Genomic DNA, 26,700 nt, shown 5'->3' on the forward strand with positions numbered 1-26,700 from the left:
AGAATTCATGTGACTTTTAAAAAATATTATTTCATTGTCAAATTTTCTGTCAGACCAGATGATATAAAAGAGACATTATGAAATGTAAAATATGAAATATTTTAATTTTATTAAAAATAAGAATGTTTGCATTCAGTTGTTGAAAAACAAGTCTCCAGTAGTTAGAAGCACTTAAGCTGATCAGGTCTCCTGACCCCAGTAGTAACAAAATTGGTCCTTTTTATAATCACAGGATTATTATCATATTTTAGCTATTCTGGAAGAAAAAAAGTAATGATATGGTGGATAAACATCCTTAGCCTAGGCTGTAGTGAGGATCTTGCTAGCTACCTTAAGGTAAACATTGCAGGTATCTTGTTTCTTCACAGGCTTTTATAACAAGATAACTAACATGTTTATTTTCTGAAGTCTTCCACCCTTACCACACCTCTATCCATACAGACATGCACATACTTTTCTGAGAAGTGAAGCAAAAAGGCTTTAAAGGTTGCATGAGACATCAACACCAGGAAATGTTCAGATGTCATTCAGTGATTGTCCAGAAGCAGAAACTCGTGCAAAATTTAGTAGTAATATGTAGATAAGAACAAGGGACCAGTTCTAATCTCAAATATAGTTGCTTAAATATAATTCCAGTATTGCTGTTCCAGTAGCTCTGAAGGGTACAAAGAAGATCAATTCTCCAAATCCTGATTATACAAGTAATGAAATGAGTCATAGTATCTCATAAAATATTTAAGGGAGATGGTATAAAAGATCAAAAGCCATAAAAACCTCTAGAATGACTCAGAATGAGGGAGATAAATTGCTAGGGTCCTGACACTAGCAGGAAATTCTTTAGGGGGAAATTGCAAATAATACTAGGAAGCGGACTATACTCATACTAAGAAGGGCTGCTCCACAAAATATATTCTAAATCCCCAAATCTGACCTGGGCAATTTCTGTCCAGACTCTAGATGCATTATTGGTTTAACTTTGAGTATGTAAGATGTGTTGACCACATTTTCCAAATATTCAGAGCATTTTGTTTCAGTGGATGAAGTAATTCACAGATGTTTTACTATGCCATAATTTGGCTGTGGTTTAAAGCATCATGTTAAAGGTTTGGTACATGGTTGTATTTTTAATATCTTGCAGGTTTATCTTTATCTTTTAAATGCAAATGTGCTGAGACAGGAAGCCTGGACTGGATTAGTGCGTGGCTCTTACAATTTCATGTTTCCATATACCCATGCTGCAACTGAGGAGTTACTTATTCATCTCGTTTTGGTGGCAACCCCCAACTCTCCCAAGCTAACGACATAGGCATAGGTATGAAGTAGCCCCTCCCACTTAGTTTGTAGCATTCTGCCCTCATCCTTATTTAAAATGATTAAAATGGAAATGTTTGTTTTTAAGAAAGAAATATTTATACAATGAGACAGCAAAAGTCTATGCTGCCTATAAAAGATATACCTTTTAAAACTGACTGCAACAGGAAATCCAAATGTAATATTCTGTAGGTTTAAGAAAAGCCATTTTATAATCATTTGCATATAATTAAACATTTGCAAGAAATTCAGTGACCCATTTGATATACATGAGGAAAGGGATGCCATCCAGAGAGAGCTTGAGAGGCTTGAGGAGTGGGCCAATGTGAACCTAATGAAGTCGGAGCAATGCCTAGTATCAATACCACTGTGTGATGAAAGGATTGAGAACAGCCCTGTGGAGAAGGACTTGGGGATACTGGTGGATGAGAAGCTCGACATGAGCCAGCAGTGTGCACTTGCAGTCCAGAAAGCCAACCGTGTCCTGGGCTGCATCAAAAGAGGTGTGACCAACAGGTCGAGGGAGGTGATCCTGCCCCTCTACTCTGCTCTTGTGAGACCCCACCTGGAGTACTGCGTCCAGCTCTGGGGGCCTCAGTACAGGAGAGACATGGAGCTGTTGGAGCGAGTCCAGAGGAGGGCCAGGAGGCTGATGAGAGGGCTGGAGCACCTCTCCTGTGAGGACAGGCTGAGAGAGCTGGGGTTGTTCAGCCTCGAGAAGAGAAGGCTCCAGGGACATCTTTCAATACTTAAAGGGGGCGTATAATAAAGACAGAGAGAAACTTTTTACCATGGCCTGTAGTGACAGGACAGGGGGCAACAGTTTTAAGCTGGAAGAGGATAGAATTAGGTTGGATATAAGGAAGAAATTTTTTACATTGAGAGTGGTGAGACACTCAAAGAAGTTGCTCACAAAAGTTGTGGATGCTCCATCATTAGTAGTAATGTCCCTGACCACAGCAGAGGGGGTTGGACTAGATGATCTTTGAGGGTCTTTTCAACCCAAACCGTTCTATGTTTTTTTCTATTTGTTTATTTAGGTCTTAGTTTAGGCAATATTATGAGATGCCCTCTTTTAATAAGCTATTCTAATCTTGATTAAACTATGCATAGTTGCATTCCAGGAAGTGTACTAATTTAATGGAAATATTCTGGATATACTGCACGCTTGTGATGGGAATCATCTGATAATACAGTCACTGACAATGAGATATCTATGTCTTAGCCCATTTGCTGAAGACTTCTAGTCCATGGATATAGGTACTTCCAGAGCAGGATTCTTTTTTGCACTAAAGCCATCTAAAGCTGATCAGATAAATTGCTTCCTTGAAATGCCTATTGAGTTTAAAAGGATCCGAGGATTAGTAGGATCTAGGTATCTGTAGGCTTCTATATTATGGACACCTCTACTTCATCAGATGAACTGAAATTTAGTATTATTTACAGTGGGTTTTGTTTTCCCTGACATCTGTTATATCCAATTCAAAGATGGCTGTAGAAGACATGCATAAAAATCTTGCTTTATGTTGTCTTTCTGATCGAAAGTCCAGTGAGATGAATTTCAGCCTTTATAGAGGGTGTGACCAACTAAAGTTAGCAGAGTGGTACTACAGTCTCCTAGCAGCCAGGGATGATTTCTTCAGCAGAATTCATGCTACAGTTTGTGCTACTCTATGATATTTAGTCACAATGAACTGAGGGAGGGCACAAATTGACAACTTAATTTCAGAAATGTTAATTCAGAAACATTTCTTCCATCCAGAATGTTAATATGGCTGAGAGCTGTATCACACCTGCAGGTCTCCTAATGGGAACTTCAGCCTATGGCAACAAGTGTTACCTACTTCGTACCACACATATTTATCTTCATAAACCAGGACTCCAATCATGAGTATCTGTTTTGGGTTTGCAGGGCAAGGTTTTGGGGGGGAAGGGGAAATGTGCTACAGGGGTGGCTTGTGAGAGAAGCTGCTAGAAGCTTCCCCCATGTCTGATAGAGCCAATGCAGCCAGCTCCAAGACGGACCTGCTGCTGGTCAAGGCCGAGCCCATCAGCGACAGTGGTAGCGCCTCTGGGGTAACAGAACTAAGAAGGAAAAAAAAAAAAAAGGAGCGGCAGTTTTTGCAGCCTGAGAGAGGAGTGAGAATATGGGAAAGGAACAACTCTGCAGACACCAAGGTCAGTGCAGAAGGAGGGGGAGGAGGTGCTCCAGGTGCCAGAGCAGAGATCCCCCTGCAGCCCGTGGTGAAGACCATGGTGAAGCAGGCTGTCCCCCTGCAGCCCATGGAGGAAGGATGAGGTGGTGTAGAGATTCCACCTGCAGCCCGTGGAGGACCTCATGCCAGAGCAGGTGGAGACACCTGAAGAAGGCTGTGGCCCCGTGGGAAGCCCGCGCTGGAGCAAGCTCCTGGCAGGACCTGTGGATCCGTGGAGAGAGGAGCCCATGCCAGAGCAGGTTTGCTGGCAGGACTTGTGCTCCAGCCCACGCTGGAGCAGTTTGCTCCTGAAGGCCTGCACCCCGTGGGAGAGACCCACGCTGGAGCAGTTTGTGAAGGACTGTAGCCCGTAGGAAGGACTGATGTTGGAGAATGTCATGAAGGACTGTCTCCTGTGAGAGGGACCCCACGCTGGAGCAGGGGAACGATGAGAGGAGTCCTTCCCCTGAGGAGGAAGGAGCAGCAGAGACAGCGTGTGATGAACTGACCACAACCCCTGTTCCCTGTCCCCCTGTGCCGCTGGGGGGAGGAGGTAGAGAAATTAGGAGTGAGGTTGATCCCAGGAAGAAGGGAGGGGTGGGGGGAGGTGTTTTAAGATTTGGTTTTATTTCTCATTACTGTACTCTGTTTTGCTTGGTAATAAATTAGATGAATTTTTTTTCCTAAGTTGAATTTATTTCGTCCATGATGGTGATTGGTGAGTGATCTCTCCCTGTCCTTGTCTCAACCCATGAGCCTTTTGTTATATTTTCTCTCCGCTGAGAAGGGGAGTGACAGAGCAGCTTTGGTGGTGGGCACCTGGCCTCCAGCCAGGGTCAACCCACCCCAGTATCTCATGTCTTTTCAGTGTCTTCCACTCCCACTTCACCTTCCACCCTATGGTCTATTTCTGAAACTCCACATTCCCCACTTCCTAAACTTGCCCACGCCTGAATCGTCAGTCAGATTTTCCTGAAGGTGCTGAGCTTTTGGCATATTCATTGCCTGTGTCCACATTAACAAGTCATGCTGGACCAGTTAACAGCAGATCTGTGGAGTGAAATGATCAATGCAGAGAACCCAATACCCAGACTATGTGCATTTTACTCCCATACTGTACTACTTCTAGTCAGGACCTGAGTACTGGGTGTTCATTAGTGGCTGAAGGTCATTATTAAGTGCTCATCTAGAGCTCCTCACCTGGGTTATTTCACCTGAGAGGATGAAACTTCATGTGCTCCAGCATCAGTCAGTGATGTGAAGCAAAGTTTGATTAATGGAGAGGGTTGAGAGATTGCTGAGAAATGTTCTCATGACCTGAACTAAATCACTAAGGGAAGACATACAGCAAGCACAGGGGCTTCTGCTTTGCAAAGGCACAGATATCCTTGAATTAGCATATGCATTGGAACCGCTTATTTCCCTGATACTGCTTTCCAAACCAGGCTCATCCTGAGGGATGATGTTAACAGTGCAGACACAGTTGAGCAAATCACCCTCAAACCCCTCATAAGGCACAATGGTGTGACTATCCCTCAAGTGAGGAGGTTAAGTTACCCATGAGTGAACTTAGGTATTCTGAGCCCAGTAAAAATGATGAAGGGCAGACTTAGTAGGAGCAAGATGATTTTCGGTCAGACTGAGAGAGAGAGGAGTACTAATGCTAAACAGCATTATAGTGCTAATCCTTTTAACTTCTTCTCTGGGCTTTGTTGCCAGACCCCTGTTGGGGCCTGATTACTCAGACTTTGCTCTGGCTTTCCATGCATCCATTTTGAGCAGAGCTGCCTCTCTTCATGGTTGACAGGAAGCCAAATGGCAAAAGGCAGATAGTGTTTCTTCAAGGTGGCAGACAGCTTTTTACTGTTAAAACATTGTAATTCAACCAAAGGTACGGAATATCTGCTGACCAAGCGCATGAATGTGTTTAGGAAGCTATACTGCTCAGAGGTATGGGAGTATTGTATGTGTGTTGCATTATTTCTTATCTCTGCTAACCATGGAAGGATCTCTTCTATAGAAAAGCTCAGGAGTACATAAAGGCACTGTTGTTTCTTGGAGTTAGTGAAGCTATGAATCGCATGAACTTTACCCCTTGCCTCTACAAAAGGTCTGCCAATTCTATGAATTTTAAATCCATGGGAAATTTTTGTTGCCCTCGGCTGTTGAGTTTCAATGGCTAAAACTCTTTCTGAAGTTATGCTTGAATGCTATTTTCTTTATAGCCTTTATGACACCTTATGCATTTCCTGCATTCATAACGCTGAGAAAAAGATGAACAAGTGTTCTCTGTTCAGACAACCGTCGTATATACTCTGGTCCGTTTGGCTGTTTGAATGTAGTGATTTAATGCCAGTAATTCCAAGAAATACTAAAATGTGTTTAGCAGGTCAGTGGTTTAGAATCTGGGAATAAAAAGGCTGATGTTATGATCCATGAAGGAATAGCACATACATACTGGGGCTAAGGCACAAGAAAACTGGAACTGTTTCCTGTGTAATGAGCCATGCATGGCAAAGACTGTAAGGAATGGCTGGCAGCAAAGAGCTATCTACAGTGATGTAGTGATTTTATGTGCCATTAAGAGCTCGTTATTTTAGTATTTAAACAAAATTATGCTGCAGGAAAATACGGGGCCTGTTGTGCAACTCTGGTAAGGAAGAAAATCAAACTTCAAAGTGTTGGGCTATCATTTAGAAGAATTACATCCATCAAATTCTGATTTTTAGCTGAGTATTTTGGAGATGAAAAGGGGGAAACTTTGATTCAGGAAGGAAATGGTGGCATATTGAGCCCTGGAAATGCCAAGGCACGCGTGGGCAGATGCAAACAGCACTTTTTTGGCTATGTGACTGCAACTTCATTTTCACTTACTCAAGATGATGGGCAGAACAGCCTGTATTTTCAAGAGTCACTAGTAACATATTAAATGGATCTGGTTTTTAAAGAGTACTGAGCCTGAGTACTTACTCCTTGAAAAATTGGGCACAAGCTGGACATATAAAAAAATGTGTATTCTCATACACCCTTTTGAAAATGTAAGACACAGCAATAAGAAAGGGGAAAAAAATGAAATCTGCCTTCAGTTTTCCCATCTGTATTATAAACCTATATCATAACCAAAACTATTCCCAGATATATCCAGGCTACTGCATCAGAAAACCAAAGATCTCAATGTGAGAGCTCACCCCTTGCCCCTACATCTAAACTATATCTTTTTAATATGTCATTTTCTGAAATAAACAAATATCTGCTTCTGAAATATGTAAGTTGAAAGCAACACTGTGGCCCTGATTCTTTAATATATGAAGTAACAGAATAAAAATATGTATCTGTAAGAATGCTTTAAAAGATTATATTGTTAAAATGTTTAGTCCTAGGAACAAGCATTACTCAATGTACTAGATATCTTTTCCAAACAAGCAATCCATGGTGAGAACTGGTATACTTCATCTGGAATGTGAGGGTGATATTTATCTTCAGACTAGACAGAACAAATCTTCTTTTTAAGCCCTCTTGGCCCTTTGAGTACTGGTCTGACTCAAAGTAAAGAAAGATAGTTATCAGAGAATATCAAGTGGATGGTGAAGTATTATGCTTTGAATGGTCTGTATTCTCCTCTCTCTCCTATATATTATTATAAACCCTGTTTTTCTTTGCATCTGAAATATGATGGGAGAATATCCATGTTCTTGACGCAAAATGAGGATATGTGACATAGGGGGTTTTGTTTGACTATTTTGGGGGAGGGGTGTTACACAAATGCTGTTGAAAAATTAACATTATTCACTGGTTGAGGGCTCAGATTTCATATGTCTGATTTTCACTGTTCAGACCATTAGTAGTGGCATACACATGAATAATTCTGTTCATAATATTGTCAGACACTTTTCCCTGTTACGTGGGTATAGAACCTGAATAATATAATTTACTTTATTGACTTCTGGAAGTGAAAATGATTCTAGGCATTATGGTCAGACACTTGAATTTGAAATTTTTCGCAATATAGTTGAGTCATTTCAAGGATCTCTCACGCAGCAAGTGTTTTCTTTTTTTGTTGCTTTTTCCTTGTATGCATGTTTCCACACAAATGAAAGAGGTAACATCTAAAGAAAGGCTGATAATACCCTGTAGCTGTTTACGCACTTCATAATTATAAACCATCTTGACCACATATTGATTGCGTACAAAGGGTCCAGCCCACCTTCCACCTAAAGAAAATTATGAAACTCAGTTTGACTTGATAATAAAGCACTCAGGAAGACAAGGACCATGTCTCACAGAATCACGTTTTAGTACTTTGGTTACCAGGAAACACTAATTCTTATAATTTCATAATCCCAAGCACAAATATAATGCAAACCCATAGATGTTAATAATATATGCTTTTTATTTGAGTAGCAGCACTTCAACATTTCAAAATAATTAACAATAAAATAAATGGTAAAGGGAGAGGAGTTTCTCTGCTAAAGGCACTCTATGCTCTGTCTGTGTGATAAAATCCTGGCATGAATGTACAACAAAATGAAGTATTAACTTTCTTTTCTTCCTAAGAGTTCAAAACATTTTGCTCCTGTGGGATTTAATGTAAGTGATGCTGGATGTTTAGTCTGCAGTTTTCTATTCACCTTTGAAAAGCCTAGGTTGTAATCTGATTTAGGTGACAACTGAAAGAGCTCAGTGGTCTCAGTTTAGTTCCTTGTTTATGAAACCATCTTCATACACTTAACACAGTGCTGAGCATGGCAATAACACACCCATTTTGAGGCACACTGACACAATTGCAATAAAAGAGGTATCAAGTATAAATATGGCTTTAAAAAAAACCTCCAACAAATTCCTTCTTTTAAACAGCGCAAATATTTACTAAAATTTTTCGAAGTCGAACCCTGGATGCCTTTATTCTCACAGATGATAGACTATTCTGGATTACAAATGACAAAGCTTTTGGTACTGCTGGAAAACAAATACTCAGTAGGAGGAACTGCATTATGGTAAAAGTGATTTGCTGGTTTATTATAGGTATCAGTATAGCAGAATCTGTCCGGATGGTATATTGTTAGGTTGTCATCAAGTCAGAAACTATGCTAGGTTAAGATGCTGACTCTGATCAACGTCTTCAATCATCTGTTTACATCTGACCCATCCTGAAGTTGTAATATACATGATAGGGTAGTGTAAAACTCTGCAATAATAAATTAGTTAGTTAAAATAAATTGATATCGGAATAAATTAAAATGTGGCCTTAGGTATTAAAGGCAACAACAAAAAAATTATTTATAAAAAGGATGTTTCTCATCCTGCATTATTAAATTCTGAAAAGAAAGCTCTACTGTAGTTTTTGAAAAACACTGTGCCAGTTTTAGTTCCATTTCTGTAACCAAGTATGGATGAAAAGCTGTGCATCGCAACCATTGGTAAAAGTTTTTGCGAGATACAGAGTAGACATAGCAGAAGAAAGAGGTTCAGAGTTTAGCACTTCAGGGGCCTGATGTGTGTTAAAGCTACTTCTCGAATGGACCATAGCTTAATCCCTGTGCTGCCACTCAAGGTAGTGATTAAAAATCACCCATCCAGGGAATTGCTTCTGGATGTTGATGTGCCGGGTTGTGGGGATGGCGTTAAGGGGGTGGAGAAGAGGAGGGTTTATGTATGTATGGCTGATGTTTGAGCAGCTGAATTTCAAAAAGAGGGAAAGGAAGAGAGGGAAAAATGTGGCTGGCCCCAAGAGGGAGAAGAGAGAGAACAAAGCTTCCTTCAGTAAACTCAGCCAGTCACATAATCATTTTCTGAGTTCCTCACAAGAGAGGTACCCCACTATCACTACTCTGAAGAGAAAAGAAGATTGTGAAATCAAAAGTCAGCACTGGGGGGGGAAGCAAAAAAAACCCTAGCTTGTAAATGAGGCAGAGTTTATACTGAAATAATAACCTTAGCAGTGATAACAAGGCTCCTGGTGAACCACTTGGTGGACTTTTTAATCTGTCTTCTCAGATGTAGAGTGTCTGCTGGTTTTAAAGTAGCTTCTTTGTGTCAAAGGAGCTTACCATTGGTGACAGAATAACATCCTCTTTAATGTGAATATGGAGGAAAACATGCCTTCCTCCATCTCCCCTGCTGATAATTCTGATGTGTGGATAATATCTTTATATTGCTTGCTTGTTTACTTTGTAGATTTTTTTTGTACCCAATTATTACTAAAAGACTTTAAAAAATCAATGTGGAGAAAATGCATTTGTTTTCTGGTTAACTAAAACAAATGAAGACTTACTCAGGATAGCATTAAATCTTCTTCTAGCATTAAACATTTAAGTGATGGCTGTGCTGCTGCCTTTTGAATTCACGCATAGCTGCTAAAATATTTCATCTCTCAGGCTTTCTTGCACATCTCATCCATGCTAATGGGAGGAAAACATGTTGGTTTCTGATCTTTTCCAGAGAGTATCTCATTGAGTGGCTGGTATGCTCAGCTCCTTGAACAGAGAGGGTAACGTATTGCTGATGGTTTTAGTCCAATAGATTTACTTCAGATTAGCTGAAACACATGGAGGCCTTAAGGACCATACATTTTTAATAGAACAAAGCAGCATGCCATAAATTACTTTCCTCTGTCCCTTAGATGCATTTCCTTTGAAAGAAGGGAGAAAAATTAATGCCTTGTCAAGTAGAAGGCCTAAGCTGGCAACAAAGAAGATCATTCAGAATATGGTGTATAGTTAAATTTAGGAATGCAGATAAGAAAAACAAGTTCTATCAGTTCTATTTCCCACAGATTCACTTCTTTTTCTTTCTTTGGTTTTTTCATTTGATATTACTGCCTGAGAAATGGGCTGCACAACAGCTGCAGGGTATTTACACGTTTAGGACTGCAAAACTTGGTGTTTTACACAGGGTCTTTCTCAGAATAACACTTCAGAATCTGGTCTTCCTCCTGCTTTAGGAGCCCTATTGTTCATTGCTAAATGATAGGCACCTCAAGATGAGCTGGAAGCTCTGCCAGCCTCTGCTGCTGCCACCTCATCTTTCGTATCTTTCTTTGACAGGAGACCTGACATGCTTCTTGCCAGGGATTTAAACTAGTCCTTATTTTCTAGAGGTATTGTGTTGGGTTTGCGTGGCAAGGTTTTGGTACCCGGGGGGGGGGGGGGGGGGGGGGGCTACAGGGGGGGCTTCTGTGAGAAGCTGCCAGAAGCTTCCCCTGTGTCTGACAGAGCCAATGCCAGCCGGCTCCAAGACGGACCCGCCGCTGGCCAAGGCCAAGCCAATCAGCGCCTCTGGGATAACATATTTAAGAAAGAGAAAAACAGTTAGAGAGCGCTTTTGCAGCCAGAGAGAGGAGTGAGAAGATGTAAGAACATCTTCAGGCACCCAGGTCAGTGCAGAAGGAGGGGCAGGAGGTGCTCCAGGTGCTGGAGCAGAGATCCCCCTGCAGCCCATGGTGAGGCAGGCTGTCCCCCTGCAGCCCATGGAGGAAGGATGAGGGGGTGTAGAGATTCCACCTGCAGCCTGTGGAGGACCCCACGCCGGAGCAGGTGGAGGCACCTGAAGGAGGCTGTGGCCTGTGGGAAGCCCGCACTGGAGCAAGCTCCTGGCAGGACCTGTGGTCCCATGGAGAGAGGAGCCCATGCCAGAGCAGGTTTGCTGGCAGGACTTGTCACCCCGTGGGGGACCCACGCTGGAGCAGTTTGTGAAGGACTGTAGCCCGTGGGAAGGACTGATGTTGGAGAATGTCATGAAGGACTGTCTCCTGTGAGAGGGACCCCACGCTGGAGCGGGGGAACAGAGTCCTCCCCTTGAGGATGAAGAAGCGGCAGAAACACCGTGTGATGAACTGACCGTAACCCCCATTCCCCGTCCCCCTGTGCCGCTGAGCGGGGAGGAGGTTGAAGCTGGGAGTGAAGTTGAGCCCGGGAAGATGGGAGGGGTGGGGGGAGGTGTTTTAAGATTTGGTTTTATTTCTCATTCCTCTACTCTGTTTTGCCTAGTAATAAATTAGATGAATTCCCTCTCTAAGTTCAGTCTGTTTTGCTCGTGACGATAATTAGTGAGTGATCTCTCCCTGTCCTTATCTCGACCCACAAGCTTTTCGTTGTACTTTTTCTCCCCTGTCTAGCGAAGGAGGCGAGTGATAGAGCGGCTCTGGTGGGCACCTGGCCCCCAGCCAGGGTCAACCCACCACAGGTATCCACCATTTAGGGAAGGAAAGCACTCCAGAAAATATCATAAAAGTAGTATTTTAACAAATAAGGTGTTCATACATGGCCTTTTCACATATGCAGGAAAAATGTTCTTTCTGCTATACTGTAGCTACTTGTTTTCTCCAGCACCTCAGGTAATACAATACCTCTTCATCATTTCTTGTAGGTGGAATGGACATGATGAGTGTTCATGTTCTGCTAGGGGATTTTCTCAGCTAGGACAAATGCAAGCAGAAGACAATATTAGGTTGATCCAGCAGAAAACAAAGGTGGTGAGAAAATGTAACATTTACATCCTTACATCCACCTGCAAGAATTTGTGGTTTTAAGACTGACACAGCAAGTCTCCTGTTGAGGGGGCAGTTAGCTGCCAGCCAGATTGGTTTCCTGGAAAAGAAGTTCCTGTAGGCTAGCTGCTCTTTAATAAATGCCCTGTGGCCATCACTCAAGCTCTTGAGCAGATTCATTTTGTTTGTTATGGAAAAATTGGAATTATTCTGTTTGTTACACAAAAATCATCACGATCTTGAATTTACTACAGATTCACAGAAGTTAGTGCAGAATAATCCAAAGGTAGGTTGTTTGGCCTGTCTTGTCTTCCGTTTCTTTTCAAGTCATTCTTGGATGTTGGATGTTGCTGAACCTGTTTGGTTGCTTTGTGAAATATGGATGGACACAAAGTACCACCTGAAGCAGCTACCTGGAGCAGCCGCTACTATGTCTGACTAGATCACAAAGACACATTTATTCTGGTTGGCATTAATTAGATGGAGAAGGTGAGAAAGAAAAAGGAAAGAAAAGAGAAGTTATTGGATTCCCGAGCTGATAATACATACAGCACTGATAAGCGGAGAGGAAAATTGCAGACCATAGCAGCTGTCTCTACTGGCAACTGAAAACTGAGATAAGTCAACAAACGTGGCTAAAGAATAACCAAATCTAGCCCATTATTTGCAGCCCAGTAACTTTATTTTTTATGGGGACTTCTGCTTTGTCTATTTGACTTGAAGAGAGCTAAGTAGAATAAATTAGTCATAGCTGTGGCAAATAAACGCTACCTGGCATGGAAAATTGAATTTACAATTAATATTAAAGTGCAGCTTCACTATGTAAAGCACTACTAGGCATTGTATCTGGGTTTTGGGGTTTGGTTTGTTTTTTTTTTTTTGAAATTATTGTTCAGCAGGTCCAAAGCTTAAAATTAACAGTGGATCTCATTGCCGTGGGATGTTATGAAGGCCGAAAGTATAAAAGTACTCTAAAAGGAAAAACTGATGGGAAACGGGCACACAGATGGCTGTCCGGCTGCCTATTGCCAGCAGTAGAGTGGGTATTCCCGGGAGAGGTTCAGACAGTAACTAGTTGGTTGCTCAGTTTTCTCTCAACTTACACATCTTCTGTAGGCCATAGCCTGTCCATGGCAATACTGAAGAGGGGTATTTGGTTAATTCATAGCTGTTTCCTAAGGAAAAATATGTCTGTATCAAAAATCTGAGGTTCAAATAGATTAAAATTAATAGCTGCAATATATTATTTTCAGCTGGTTAACTGGTGTTCTCTGTGGCATGTTAGTATCAGTCTCGTATGATCTTGAGATTTTGAAACATATCAATGAGTGTGTGATGGCTTCTTCATTGACAGAAACTTGAAGTTTAACACCCTTACCAGTTAAAGGACTTTGTCATTCCTTTCAGACTGGAAAATTTCATGCTCTAGACCTTGAAGTTTCATAACAATTCCTCCTCAAGGATATTGTTACTGCTTAAATAACCAGCTGATTATTTTTTTTTCTTGAGTCACTACTGGAGTCTTTGTTCTTGGGTCTACCTGCTAGACTTTGTTGTTATTTAAGCTTTTTCCTTTTCTCTTGCCTGAGAATAAATGCAATGTTTCCCATTGGTTTTGAGCTGGGAGGTAGGCTTTTAGTTGTAATTTATGTTGCAATTTATGATAGGGTATAGTAGCAGGAGATTATTTTGAAGAAAAGCAGAAAGTAAACAGTATTGTATTTCTTTTCTCTTGATCGGCATTGCCTTTTGGGGAAAATTCCTTTACGTAGACTACAGTGATAGTGATGCCAAGAACTGCAGGGGCTCTGGAGAGCCTACGTTAGCAACAGGCTCTTCTTTCAGGCTGGTGGGAGACAATACTTTCATGAGTTCTTAATCTGTAATTTATCAATTGGCTGTGTTTTTTCTGTCTAGGTGCAGGTGCACCATCATGACGAAGACACTGACAAGAGAATAAAGAGTAAAGAGTACAAGAGGAAAGTTGCCAGATTATTAGGGATTTAATAATAAATAGAAAAAAATGGTTTCTCTGTTACCCAAGATTGGTGTTCATTTAATTCCTTGCAAATCATGAGTACAAATCAAGAGTGAGAGTGATTGATGGGATTAATTAGAGCTATATGTTTAACAAGTGCTCCTAGCTGTAATGGCCTCATTAATTAAAACTTGAACTTTGTAAGAAAGCTCTTTGCAATCCATATTGGTTTATGAATTCTCTCTTTTTTTGTTTTTGAATGGAGAAAAATCAGATGAACAGGTCAGTAGTGCATACGACAAACACTATGTAATGCATTACAGTGATTTATATTTCTTTGGAGAATCAGAAAAACACAAATCAACACATAAATCAAGCTTAATCAGCAAGACCAGCCTTTGTGGAGATGTTTTCTTTAGCAGTCTCTGGAGGTCTGTGTTCAAATTCATCTTATGTGAGGTTACATGAACCAGTCTTTGAACTAACTGTAGGCTAAGTGTATCATTTTTATGTTTTAAGCAATTTGCTTTCCATTGAGAACACTGAATATCCATAATCCTCCTCTTTTACGCACTTGTGCTGTAAATCTCTTCACTTGATAAGCTGTTAGGAAAATAACATAAGGGTGTATGTGTTTCCATACATATTGAGGGGTCTTGATCCTGCAGTCTTTTGCAAATGTAAAATGCACTTTAGTCACTCGGCAGGCCGCATGCTGTTAAGTAAGGATTTGTGTTCCCTGATGCTTTGCTTTGTTTTGCAGGAGTTAATGTTCTTTATTAAAAGGCACAGCTTTTTTTTTACTAACACATTTCAAGGCTATTCATTTCAATTTGCTAATGCTCCTCATTCATTTTAAAATCTACTGGTACAGTGAATTTAGGAATATCCCTGGAAGACAATAGATATACCCTCAGGACTAAAGATCATTTCATTAGCATACACTTGCTTTGGCTCTAATCCTCTAAGAATTTGTCTATGTATTTAACTTTATTTAGCCTTCCCAGGAAATTCATGTATCTGATGCTGTCTCCTAGTGTCTGCAGAGCAATTGTCACTATTTGGAGTAAGAAGACACCCACTTTAAAGAAGGCTGTTGATCTACGGCTTTAGTTGGAAACTGAAATTTCAGCTGCAATTCACATGTGTACATGCACATTTTATTAATACGCAAATAACAGAATCAAGTATGCAGTCCTAAGTTTGTAATTAATAGTTTGGTAACAGCGCATAGTTTAGAGAGAGCTGTGTACTTTCCAATTATTATTTAGTTGCTTGGGAAATACATGAATTGCTGTAAGACAAAGCATAGCCTGTAGGAAGTATGTATGGCAAAGAGGAATGTAGCTGGACTTGTTTGTGAACATACAGTGTCTGAGTCACTAAAGGTAACATATTATGTCTTAATATCAAGTTTAATGAGAGTGTTTCATATTTCTCAGTCTTGATCACTTTTCTGCATTTTTTCAGGAATTGTGAGTTAAATGTAATTTTTCAAAGAAACTTTGACCTAATTCTGTATTCTTTATGTGAGTCAAAACTTGCATAATTTTCAGCAAGGATGTTGGCTTAAAAGCAAAGAATAAAGACAACTTGGTACTTACTAAGACACTTGGACATGGAAATACTAATTGTTCCTTATTGAGAGCAGACCTTGCACTTGCAGACCTTTAACACTGAAGCATCACTGTTGCCTTCAGCAAAACTGAGAGCTGGGTATGATGCTAAAATATACTTTTAATTACTGAACGTGTAGATTCATAATATTACTCATGAATACCACATAATCTTCCTGTGAGACTAAGGGTTATGTTTCAGTGCTTAAGAATATGAATTTAAATTGGTTCTCTAATGCAGTTCCTTGTGGCCACTGTATAAAAACAGGAACAGATTCAGGCAGTGTTTCTCCAGTTTGTTAATGCAATATTGCCTGGAGAAGAGTAGGCTGAGGGGAGACCTTATCACTCTCTACAACTACCTGAAAGGAGGTTGTAGCCAAGTGAGTGTTGGTCTCTTCTCCCAAGTAGCAAGCGAAAGGACAAGAGGAAATGGCCCCAAGTTGCATCAGGGGAGGTTTAGATTGGATATTAGGAAAAATTTCTTCACTGAAAGAGTGGTCAGGCATTGGAACAGGCTGCCCAGAGAGATGGTGGAGTCACCATCCCTGGAGGTGTTAAAAAAAACCAGGTAGACATGGCACTTCGGGACATGGTTTAGTCGACATGGTGGTGTTTGGTTGACGGTTGGACTTGATGATCTTAGCGGTCTTTTTCCAACCTTAAGATTCTATGATTCTATGATTCTATTTGCATCTCAGTTTTCTGAATCAGAAGAGCATGTAGAGGTAAAGCATAATCAGACATCCTCTTTGTAGAGCACCTCCACTGAAGAGATTAATCTGCCTGTTATGCTAAAAAAATATTTGTCTAAAGAATATGAAACACTGGGGCATTAACATATAGCCAGCAGCCTCAAAATCAAGACTGATCTCTAAACCTCCCAAAGTTTTGAAGCTTCATAGATTTGAGATCTCATTATCCTCTGCACCATTTAGGACTAATTGCTTTTCCAAATACTGTAGCAGGGACTTTGGTTTCAGAAGACTTCTTTAGAAACTTTAGGCTTCATGTTTAGTAAGTTTCAGATCAATTTGGCATCATTCTGCTAAAAAGCAGCTTACAACAAAGCAAAAGAAAACAATTTTCTTATCTTTTCAGTAGAAAATTTTTTCTGTGTAATGAATTTGAACAGGTAAGCAATCATTTAGGCTATGCTGCAGGAGAAGACATAAAAAGGAACAAGTTCCTGTGGATTTAGCTGGGGTACTTTGTGTCTTTTTCCTCCCTGTTTCTAAGTATACCCTTGCACACTGATGTTCTTCAAATCTTCTTTTAATGATTTGGTCCAATTGATGTTTTCATACTCCTGCCCTGATCATTCCTTCAGCGTCCTTCAAGGGGGGCAGATTAGAGTTCAATGCCGTATCATTAATCTAACAATTGAGAACAGAGTAATTAATCTTATCTTTCTCTATCCAAACCCTAAAATGCAGCACTGGGGAAATGGCTTCATTGATCACAGGGAATTGTTAAAAGCAAGTCCTGTGTAGCAGTGAAATGGGATGGGAGTAGCTTTTATTTTTCCCTCTCCCTGCCTCGCCTGCCCCCCAAGATTACAAGTAGATGCTGTACATTGTAAGCAAGGGGGTGTGGGGGGGTATTTTTTGTCTGTGGTTTACTTTGAAGTTTAGAAAGATGCTATTTGGTCTGAATAAGGGAAATCTGATATTTGATGGTGCAATTCATAGTCTATTCATCTGATTTGAATCAAGTCCTACACGTTGCTCCTCCAGTGAGGCACAAAGAGCTTCGGGATCACATGCTGCTGTTGAAATTACACTTTGCCTTTCTCCAGAGAGCATTAATGGTGGGTCATTTATCATATGGCTTATTGGGCCAAATTCAAATGCTATTTAAATACCATTGTAAAATGCAGCTGAAGCGTTAGAGGGGAAAATGGCATACCTGCCTACACTCACCCATCGTTGTCTTAAGATTTCCGTCAGTGAGGCAACAGAGGGGTTTTATAGCTCAAGGGGCAATTAATATTAAACAACCATTTGAAGGAGAATTGGTACTCAGCATTCATATGAAACAGTTTCCTATTAAGCTGTTCATATTGTATCACATGACTTGCTCTTGCTGACATGACATTTCCTAATTTTTCAAAAAAAAATGGACTGATTTTTAGTTCCTTCTATGTCCTTGATGTGCAAAGACACTGACTAAAACGCAGGAGCATCTATACCTTGTCTGCTTCTTTTACTTGTGGTGGGCAGAGGACATGACTAATTGGTAATGTACTGAAGGTATTTGCCCAGAGCAGGAGCACCCTACATCTCTGACATGCTCTTCAGAACAGCAGTGAGGCCGCTATGACTATTGGCCCTCTTCAGCAAAAGAAAAAGTTGCAAATGTCTTTTGGATCAGCCCCTCTGTGCTGACTGACAATATGGCAAGAGAAGGAAGAATGGAGAGAGACTATTTTTAACCGACCCACTGTTGTTATTTTTCTTCATCAGAAAATCCTATGATTAGCTGTATAGAATAAGTAATTTATGTGAGTGTTCTCACCCATGAGAAAGTTGCAGCTCTACTATAATCTCACCATACTACGCTATGGCATCTGCTTTCCGTAAACAATGGACTGTTTGGAGTATCAATTGCCTGGTGCCTGACAGCAGCACCTATCAGTCTAAAAATGTATGTATGTCCCCTGTCCATCAAGATAAAATAAAATTCCACAAGTAATGAGCTTTTAAAAACAGATTGTATTTCTGTTCTGCACATGGAACAAGTGGCGTAGAGAATTCTCTTTCGTGGGTGGATGGCAAAGCAATAAAAATGAGGTTTTGGAAACTGCATATTAGGACTTCCAAACTAACAAGTAAAATTCTTACTTCCTAGCTTTTTTGAAAAACACCTGGACCAATTTTCAAGTCCAACTGTTTTTACCAAGATATTTATGCCTGACTTATTAGCGAGACAAGCAAACCCAACAAAAAGTTATACTGGATGCTTGTAGGTCAGGGAGTTCCAGTAATGACACTGGAGTACGGTTTTATGCCCCATCTAAGTTGCTTCTCCCAGTCAGTCCTGGTTTTTTTCTTTTTCTAGGACTTTGAATGTTTTGTGGAAATGGGAATTCTTGTAACCTAATTGGGAACCTGCTTGTTTCTGTCCTATTGTTGATCTGCTCCAGCTCCTGAATCTGTTTCTTGATTGCAAGGAGCATTGTAACCCAAATAATACTGGATTACTATACAGCACAGCTCTGAGGTGTGCAAAATGCAAAGCATGCTATTTGGCACTCCTTTATACAACAGGATCACACTGGACAAACTCTTCCAATGCAGAGCTGACCCTGAATTCTGCAGAAACAGAAAGCTGCTCAGCAAATAGATATATTCTGGAGATTCTGTCATCAGAAATACATAATTTAGAACACACATGGTGAAATAATAATTTTTCAGTGGTTGAATAGATGGGTATTTGTTAAGTATCTGAGTCTTAAGCTATGTTAAATTTAGATACATTAACTTACCTCTCTAGTAATCTGTTAGCTCAGAGTCTTAGAATGAATTTCTTCACAACCTAATTGAGCTAGGGACATTGCCAATTGAAAAATAGTGAAACTTTTGTACTTAGCTTAAGAAATTTCTGTCACCAACAATCTGCTTCTTTTCCCTGCTCTGACTTACTGCAACCATATACACCTTGAGCAATCATTTTTTAGTTTGTACCTTGCAAAGAAACTCATGAGCTGTGACTCAGTGCATAATCTACTGATTCTGCCTTGAAGGTGGTAACTTTCACCAGAAAGGGGCCATTGGTGGCTGACACATCTTGTGTTTCCTTAGGAAGATTCACCAAAGTGCTTAATGGGTACCAAAGGTATGCAAATGCACAGCTGTGCTGGCTTTGAGCTCTGAAGATGATATCTTGTTAAACTGTGATGATTTGATCATATTCAGTCATATATCTCAGTCTTTCAGCTACATGAGAATCTAACCCCATATCCAAAGACTTGTCTAGTGGAACCTTCATGAATTTCAATAGGTGTTGCAAAGGAGGAAGGCTAGAAGTCATCTATTTTATACTTGACACATGAATTCAGGAAGTAGAAGAAGAGAGAGTAGTATGGTAGATTATGTGGATATTTGTCAGATGCATTCTTTATTTTAAGGTAAGATTCTTGAATGATTACTGGAACAGACTAGCATAGCCAGTGGCACAAGTAGAAGTTTTTGAGGCTGTTGTTTTGAACCTGTAATTACTTACTTGCAGACATGTACATACTCGTGTATGTGCAGTGAAAAGTGCACTGAAGCCTTTGCAGACATACCATCATATAGACATACTCAGATAAGTTTTGAAAGCTTCTTCCAGTGTTGTCTTTTAAAACGTACACAATGTTACCCTCAAACTGAAGAAGCACACCTGCAGAAATCAAGGCAGATGTGTCAGTAGGAAAAAGATTATTGGAATTGTTTTGCATCACTTTTGTGATCGATTAAGGAAAAGATCTAAATATAAAAACCTATTTATTTATTGAAACTCTGTTTCAGACTGTGGCTGGTGGTCTGCAAACAAAGGGCATGAAAAGCTCAGGCCAACTATAATGTGGACTAACAGAGCAGCAGGGCAGCACCTACCAATAATACCAGTCTTCGGACTTGTTGATCCCAAGCACATCTGGATGATTGTGACCCAGCACAGCTGGAGGGACAGTCCAAAGAAGCTGCATGATGCTGTTTAATGAAAGATCAAGGATAGGATTTGAGCTGAGGAATCTAAAATCCTTCTGGCTAGGACTTGTGCTATGGCCCCTGCTGGACTGCTTGTAAGTTGACTTGACTATAGATTATCCAAGGACATTTAATATCATGGAAAAGAGTTCCAATAATCGTAACCCCTCCACACATCTGTCTTGCTTTCTGCGTGCTCGTTTCGCCAGTTACAAGCTGTCATTCCACACACATACTAACAGGCATTGCCAGCAGAAACCTTTAAAAACCTTATGAAGAGTATGCATTTGTGAGGGCTCTGGTCTATTGTTTCAAGGAAATGAAACGAATAGGAAATTAAATAATCACAACAGTTGTTTATTGTTTCAATGAGAACAAAGTGCAGGCTTGTCCATGGAAGAAAGACCAAAGACAGTGTGGATTTGCAACCTTATGCTCAAACGTCTCAGGTATGTTTCGTTTCACTTTGCTGTGTTACCATTGTATGAAAGAGGGCATTGCAACATGAAAAACAGAGAACAGGAGGAAGCAATTCTTTCCTGCTGTTTCTACTTTGCATGAATTTTTAACACCTTTGTTGGAGACCAAATGTCTGGTGTGACTTCAGTCAGGATTCCTCCTGGGCACTTTGCTGAAGAATTTGTAGTTTTCTGTTGCAGTTTTCTGCTTATGTGCAAGATCAGCTAAAAAACACAAGATAAAAAAAATTGAGGAACTGCTATCATCTTGTGTTTCACCCACTGAATTTCAGAAAATGAGGTCTCCATGGTGTCTTTCTTTCAGGTACTGTGCCTTTCGGAGTGTCCTCACTTTTGGCAAACTCCTGCTGGACTTCATGTTGTTGAGTTTTTCAGCAGTATTTGGAGAAAACAGTAAAAACAAATGAATCATAGAATCATAGAATGGTTTGGGTTGGAAAGGACCTCAAAGACCATCTAGTTCCAACCCCCCTGCCACGGGCAGGGACATCCTCCACTAGACCAGGTTGCCCTACGAACTGCCTAATGAACTGCTTGTTTACCACGAATGTGTCATGCAGAGTTCTGCCTTTCCAGAGAACAGCAATTTCTGAAACGTTCATTTTGCACGTGACAGGTTTGGCCAGTCCAGGTCAGCCTCCCGTTATGGTCCTGGGCTCTGCTGGGTGGTCATTGCTCAGTGCTGGGTTAATTGCCCCCAGGGCTGAACTCTCCTTGCTGGGGCTGCGAGGCAGCAGCGTCCCACTGCAGCTGTCGGGCAGGTTGCTGGGATGCTCTGCAAGAGGATCCGTTTCTCCCAGCCTTCTCACCCCGCCGAGGCTGGCCCTTGGGAGGGAGAGGAGGTATTTTGCTGTGGGCGCAGTGCAAAGGGCTGGCTTTGGGAGTGCAGATCCTGGCGGAGGCGGTTAGGTGGACCGGGTTTTCCTGCAATTGTAGGGGAGATTTTCCTGTTGTGTTTCAGCCGTGACAGTCTCACAGTTGCAGACGCGGTCAGCGCTGCCACAGGATTACTGGGTTGGTGGTGGCTGCTACCGCCTGTCCCGGCTGGGCTGCCGGTGCTTTCCAAGAGGGTCAGCGTGGTCCCATTCTCTGCAGCAATGTTTCGGCCAGAAGATGTAGGGCTGGATCCAGCGGTGGGTATGCGACTGGGTGGCTTCTCGGGAGCTGGAGCCGATATGTATGTGTAGGCTTGCTGTTGCAAGTATTTTAGGAAGTGTTTTATAATGCGTTTACCAGTCGTAAGGGAGGAGTTGAGGTTTGATCTGTTGCTGTGACGAATTATCTTTTCAGTACTGAAAACTCAGGAAAAAAGGGAACTTTTTTAGCAAATAGTATTTTTTGTCTTGTCCTGTCAAATAAGGGTTTATTGTTGTCTTGTTAGTTGTAAAACTAGTAAGAGAGATAAAAGGGACATTAGCATCTTCATAGAGTTAACATCTGGAACATTATAATTCTGTTTTAAAAATAACAGATGAAGGCTGAGATAGATACATGTTTACATAAGAATAATAATAATAAAAATTGCTCATTCCCTAAAGCCTGCTCCACTCCTTGTGCAAAGTCTTTCAAATCCCATTTATTCATGTGTAACTAACTGATGAAGTTATATAACCTAAAGTGATGACGTGTTTCAGTATGACGGCCGAGAAACGATGCTTTTTCAAAGGATGTACTTTTTGGCACTGTTAGGTTCAGAGTGATGGTCTGGTCACTACAGTTATTCAGGTTCAGAGTGATGGTCTGGTCACTACAGTTATTCTATATGCAAGTTCTCTAACCACAAAAGTCCACAAAACACACCATACATTTAGGACGATGAGAAGCATGTATAGTCCACAGGTACAGAATTTCTAATATGATTTTCCCAGTACAATATTTCAAGCTGAGCAATTGTCTGAGAACAAGATAAGCTGCCATTCAGTCAAGTTTTAAAGTAGATATTTAACATGTTCCTGGAAAAAAAAAGCTTGAGGCTGGGGGCTGTGCAGGTGCATGCCAGTAATTCTTTCATGAGTGCTGTTCTCGTAGTAATGGTCACCTGCTTGCTAGCTGACAGGAAATGTACAATGTATTCTAGTTTTTTGAGATAAACTGTGAGACTTTATATGTTGTTGATGAGGAACATCTCAAAGGGATGTAATTAAGCTACTGTTTTCTCTTTCCATGCTATCTTAAAAGCTACTAAGCTATTTTGTGAGCGACATTGAGAGTTATTCAGAAGCAATTGCCCATTGTAGCTGTTTTTTTCTACTCCCTTTTGGGATTTTCTGAAGACTGTCTGCAGGACAATTAATTTGAGGATGTCAAGTAAACTAGTAAGTAGTCCAACCAAACTAGTAAATAGTCCAACCACCTATAGCCAATGGATCCTTTCTGTGTGGACGTGCGTGCATGCATACGTGTGCGTGTGTTTGGCAGAACAAAACCATAGCTGTGTAGTGAAAAAGCATTTTCCATTCATTTCATGAGGCTACTCAGCAAGGTCTTTCCCAGGATCAGGATCTCCTTGAGGACAAGAGAAGAGCTGTACACATGAAACACCACCCACGTCTCAGGGCTGGAGGGAACTGGGACTCTAAGCAACGAACACACTGTATAGTGACAGCTCAAAAAGATAATACTTTCACTTGACAGAGTGAGCATAAATTTAATACTGGAGCTTCTGGCTGTTGTACAGTTTTCTTGTTGATGTCAAGTGAAGCACAACTAAATTGAATAATTTCTTCTTACCACGTCTCTGGCTAGATTAGAAACTGGTGTTACCTGGTTTCCTAACTTACTTCAGCTCTCAGCACATCTCTCTGGTCATCAGCAGAGTTTAAAAAGACTGGTACTGTTTACCACTTCAGTTTCTAAGCTGCAAATTACATTGCTGATACAATGCAGCCCTTTGCTGCTCTTAATTTCTTAGCTTGAAGCAATGAAGTTTTGTCACAGTGTGGTTACTAGAAACCTGTGAGGCAAGATTATGTGGCTGTGGTTAATGATTGGTTTTGTCTCAGGTCTTTAAAAAGTCTTTAAAGGATAACATTCTTCAAGGATGTAAATGCATAGAAGAAAATATTTTAGATCACCAGGGTTTATTGTGGTACGTTTCTGTTAAGCAACACTCTCAAGAAATAAAACACATGTGGGCATGCCTCTGGCAAGCAATAAAGCATTTCTGGTTCTTTGCAGAAAGCACTAGCTGACATGACTTAGAAAGCCTTCAAGAGAGGTTAAGTGGAAACTTGCCACCTTCTTAGGATTTAGCTTTATTAGCAGGGAATAAAGACTAAGACTTAGCATCTCATTTTGAGTGAGGAGTGGTACGTCACTGAACAGGCTGGGTTGGGATGCCAAACCCTTGAGTGTCTTAGGGGCAGAAAAGCTGGCTCTCATTAACCACTACATACGACTCTCTACTTCTTTCTCTTCTCAGTTGATTTTGCTGGTTTTGTTTTGTGTCGTGTGGTGTCGGGGTCAGAGTTTTCACTCATGCACTAACTATTTTGGCTTATTTGGGCCATTTGGTAATGCCAAGTGACCTGAGGAAAGGACTAGCAAAGTAGTTACTACAATCCTTAATATTGTGAGTGGGGGAAGTCTGTTAGAGAGCTGCAGCGGGATGGCAGGACGGACAGGGATGAACAGTGGGAAGGACAAAGGTGTGGTCCTTGGTTCATGAACTGCAGTATAGGAAGGCAACCTACTAAAACCACAGAAGTTGAAGTGAGGTTTGTCATGCCAAGCAGGCTGGTCTTAAGACTTAGTGCAGACTACCTTGCGTCTGGTTCTCAGGAACTGTCCGTGTGCCTTTCACGTGCAGCAGGGATCAGAACCATCTGAATCCAGAAAAAATCCCAGTGGTGGAAATGGGTTGCTTTGGGATCATTCTTCTGCAACTCAGTTCAGTTTTCTGTGTATCCTCTTGGATCTTTAAATACAGGGAATGATAGAAATGAGTCATGTTGGAAGAGAATTATTGGAAGCAAATTTGACTAAACACGTGATTGTTGAGCTCATAAGAATAACAAAGAAAATATGTAGATTCTACATTTTCTTTTTTTAAAGCTCAAGAACACTGGAAATTGTTACGTGTTAGTTGATGTAGTCTTAATTTCTTATGTTCTTAAGGTCCTTTTATACCTGGAATGAAATAAGCACATCTAGAAAGTGCAGGTCACTTAATCCTAAAGATAATCTAAAATAGTTTAAAGAAGATGCCTTTAGAGATGCCTATTTCTTTCTGTTGACTACCAAGGGACCCTACAGAGGTTCACATGAATGCCACCCTCTGTGTTTAGGAACCATTGTGCAGCAAGAGAGAGGAACTGCTAGTTCTGCTAGTGATTTTCTACGAGGTATTTGCAGATTTCTGTTCTGCTCTACAGGGCCAAAGAATACTCCTAAAATCATTGTGCTAATGGAGAACAGGAACCTAGTACCCCAAGGTGGGGTGGCAGAAGCATGCTCGTGGTGGCCCTGGTGATATCAGTAGAATGGGGAACATCTCAGAGTGGGCTTCGGGGTCTGGTGAGGGCCCGCGTGAGGGTTCCGCTCCCCTCATGGAGGAGCAGCCCTGCTGGTTCCCATTTTGTTATTCCTGGGCCCTGAGCTGGGTGTTTCCTGCATCAGTGACAGAGGTTTCTGTCAGAGGTCTAAAATAGATTACCTTCAGAGCACAGATATAATTTGTTCCTTATCCTCCACCCTCCCACGGTTCACAGCTAATTTCCCCTTCTAATTACCTGATTACAATCTTGACTTTTAAATACACCATTGATCTTACGGAGTTCAGCGTACCGAGAGTACAACAGGCATAAATTAGAAGGAGCTCCTCAATGTTGGACAGTAGAGGTTTTTGCAGTCACCAGAATCTCTTTGTATTCTTTGCAAATGTGCAGAATATAACTCTGAGAATGTGTGTTTGTTCTTTTTAAAAAAAAATAAAAAACCTTTTATAGGCTTTTTTAACGATCACATATGAGGAGCAAAGGGCAGGATAGTGAGAAGCTCACACTGTGTGCCTTGTAACGCGGTAGGGATAGCTCTATAAACACAGGGAGTTTTAGTTAGTCAAAAGAGCATCTTTCAGGTAGTTTAAATTCCGAGTCCTGTGTGGTGGGTGAGGTCACACCTTCACACCTGTTGTAGTTCCTGGGACATTTCTTGCTGGTATTTTAAAGGCTGTCTGTGATAACAAAGCAGACCTTGAGGTTCTTCCTTGAGAACGTATGATGTCATTATCTAAGTGGAGGTGATGATTATGAATTTAAGTAGTATTTATGATTCTTTTACTTAGCTGCAGGGAATGAATTCATAGGACAACTTGGTGGAAAGAGAATGCAATCATTTCTTTAAGCCACCCTAAGATCTTCCCTGAAAACTTGCAGTAGCTTAAGGGTCCCAGTGTTTCCAAGCTGCACTAAATTACGTATCCATGTGTGTGAACACATATGACTAGAAGGAATGTGCTGAACTATTTCTGCCTATTTCTGTTGCTGTATCATCTACGCTAAAGATCATGGAGTACCATGTCACCTAAGGCATTAGAGAAGTGAAATTCTCAGCTGTGGAAATCACATTTCCCCAGTAGACATTTCCATCTCTACTGTGTAACCAAAGCCCTAGGTAAACTGGTGGGTTTTGGCATTTACCATTTGGGTAAAATTATTTTGCCTTCCTTTTGTTGTAGAGTAGCATTCATCATCTAGGAAGCTCTTAGCTTGAAATGAGAGAGAAAAAAAAAAAAAAAAAAAGGTGTGGTATACAGCAATTTGTCCCCTGTGGTAAGTTGCTCCAGTCGTCATTTCCCATGCTGCCAGTATCCAGACCAAGATGTGAACTTGATTCCTCAATATTTGTTGTTGTATAGTTATGATATACCCCAGAATAAATACCAATTTCTCAAATGAAGAGTGTGAATTTGCTTAAAGAGGTTTTTGGAACAGATCTTCAGCCAT

At 40.9% G+C, this 26,700-nt stretch overlaps 1 protein-coding gene across 5 annotated transcripts in view; it reads left to right on the plus strand.

The window, feature by feature from the left end:
- The window catches only part of MID1 (midline 1), a 190,029-nt gene that overhangs the window by 49,753 nt on the left and 113,576 nt on the right, over positions 1 to 26,700 (plus strand). The window contains exon 1 of one of the 5 annotated variants that reach the window (XM_075776570.1): positions 21,708 to 21,888. The exons of the other annotated variants lie outside the window; for them this stretch is intronic. The gene's annotated coding sequence lies outside the window, so the exon portion shown is untranslated. Of the gene's footprint in view, positions 1 to 21,707; positions 21,889 to 26,700 lie in introns of those variants that run through there. 5 annotated transcript variants of the gene reach the window in all.

The sequence above is a fragment of the Balearica regulorum genome, chromosome 1 (assembly GCF_011004875.1).
Source record: "Balearica regulorum gibbericeps isolate bBalReg1 chromosome 1, bBalReg1.pri, whole genome shotgun sequence".
NCBI classification, from domain to species: Eukaryota; Metazoa; Chordata; class Aves; order Gruiformes; family Gruidae; genus Balearica; species Balearica regulorum.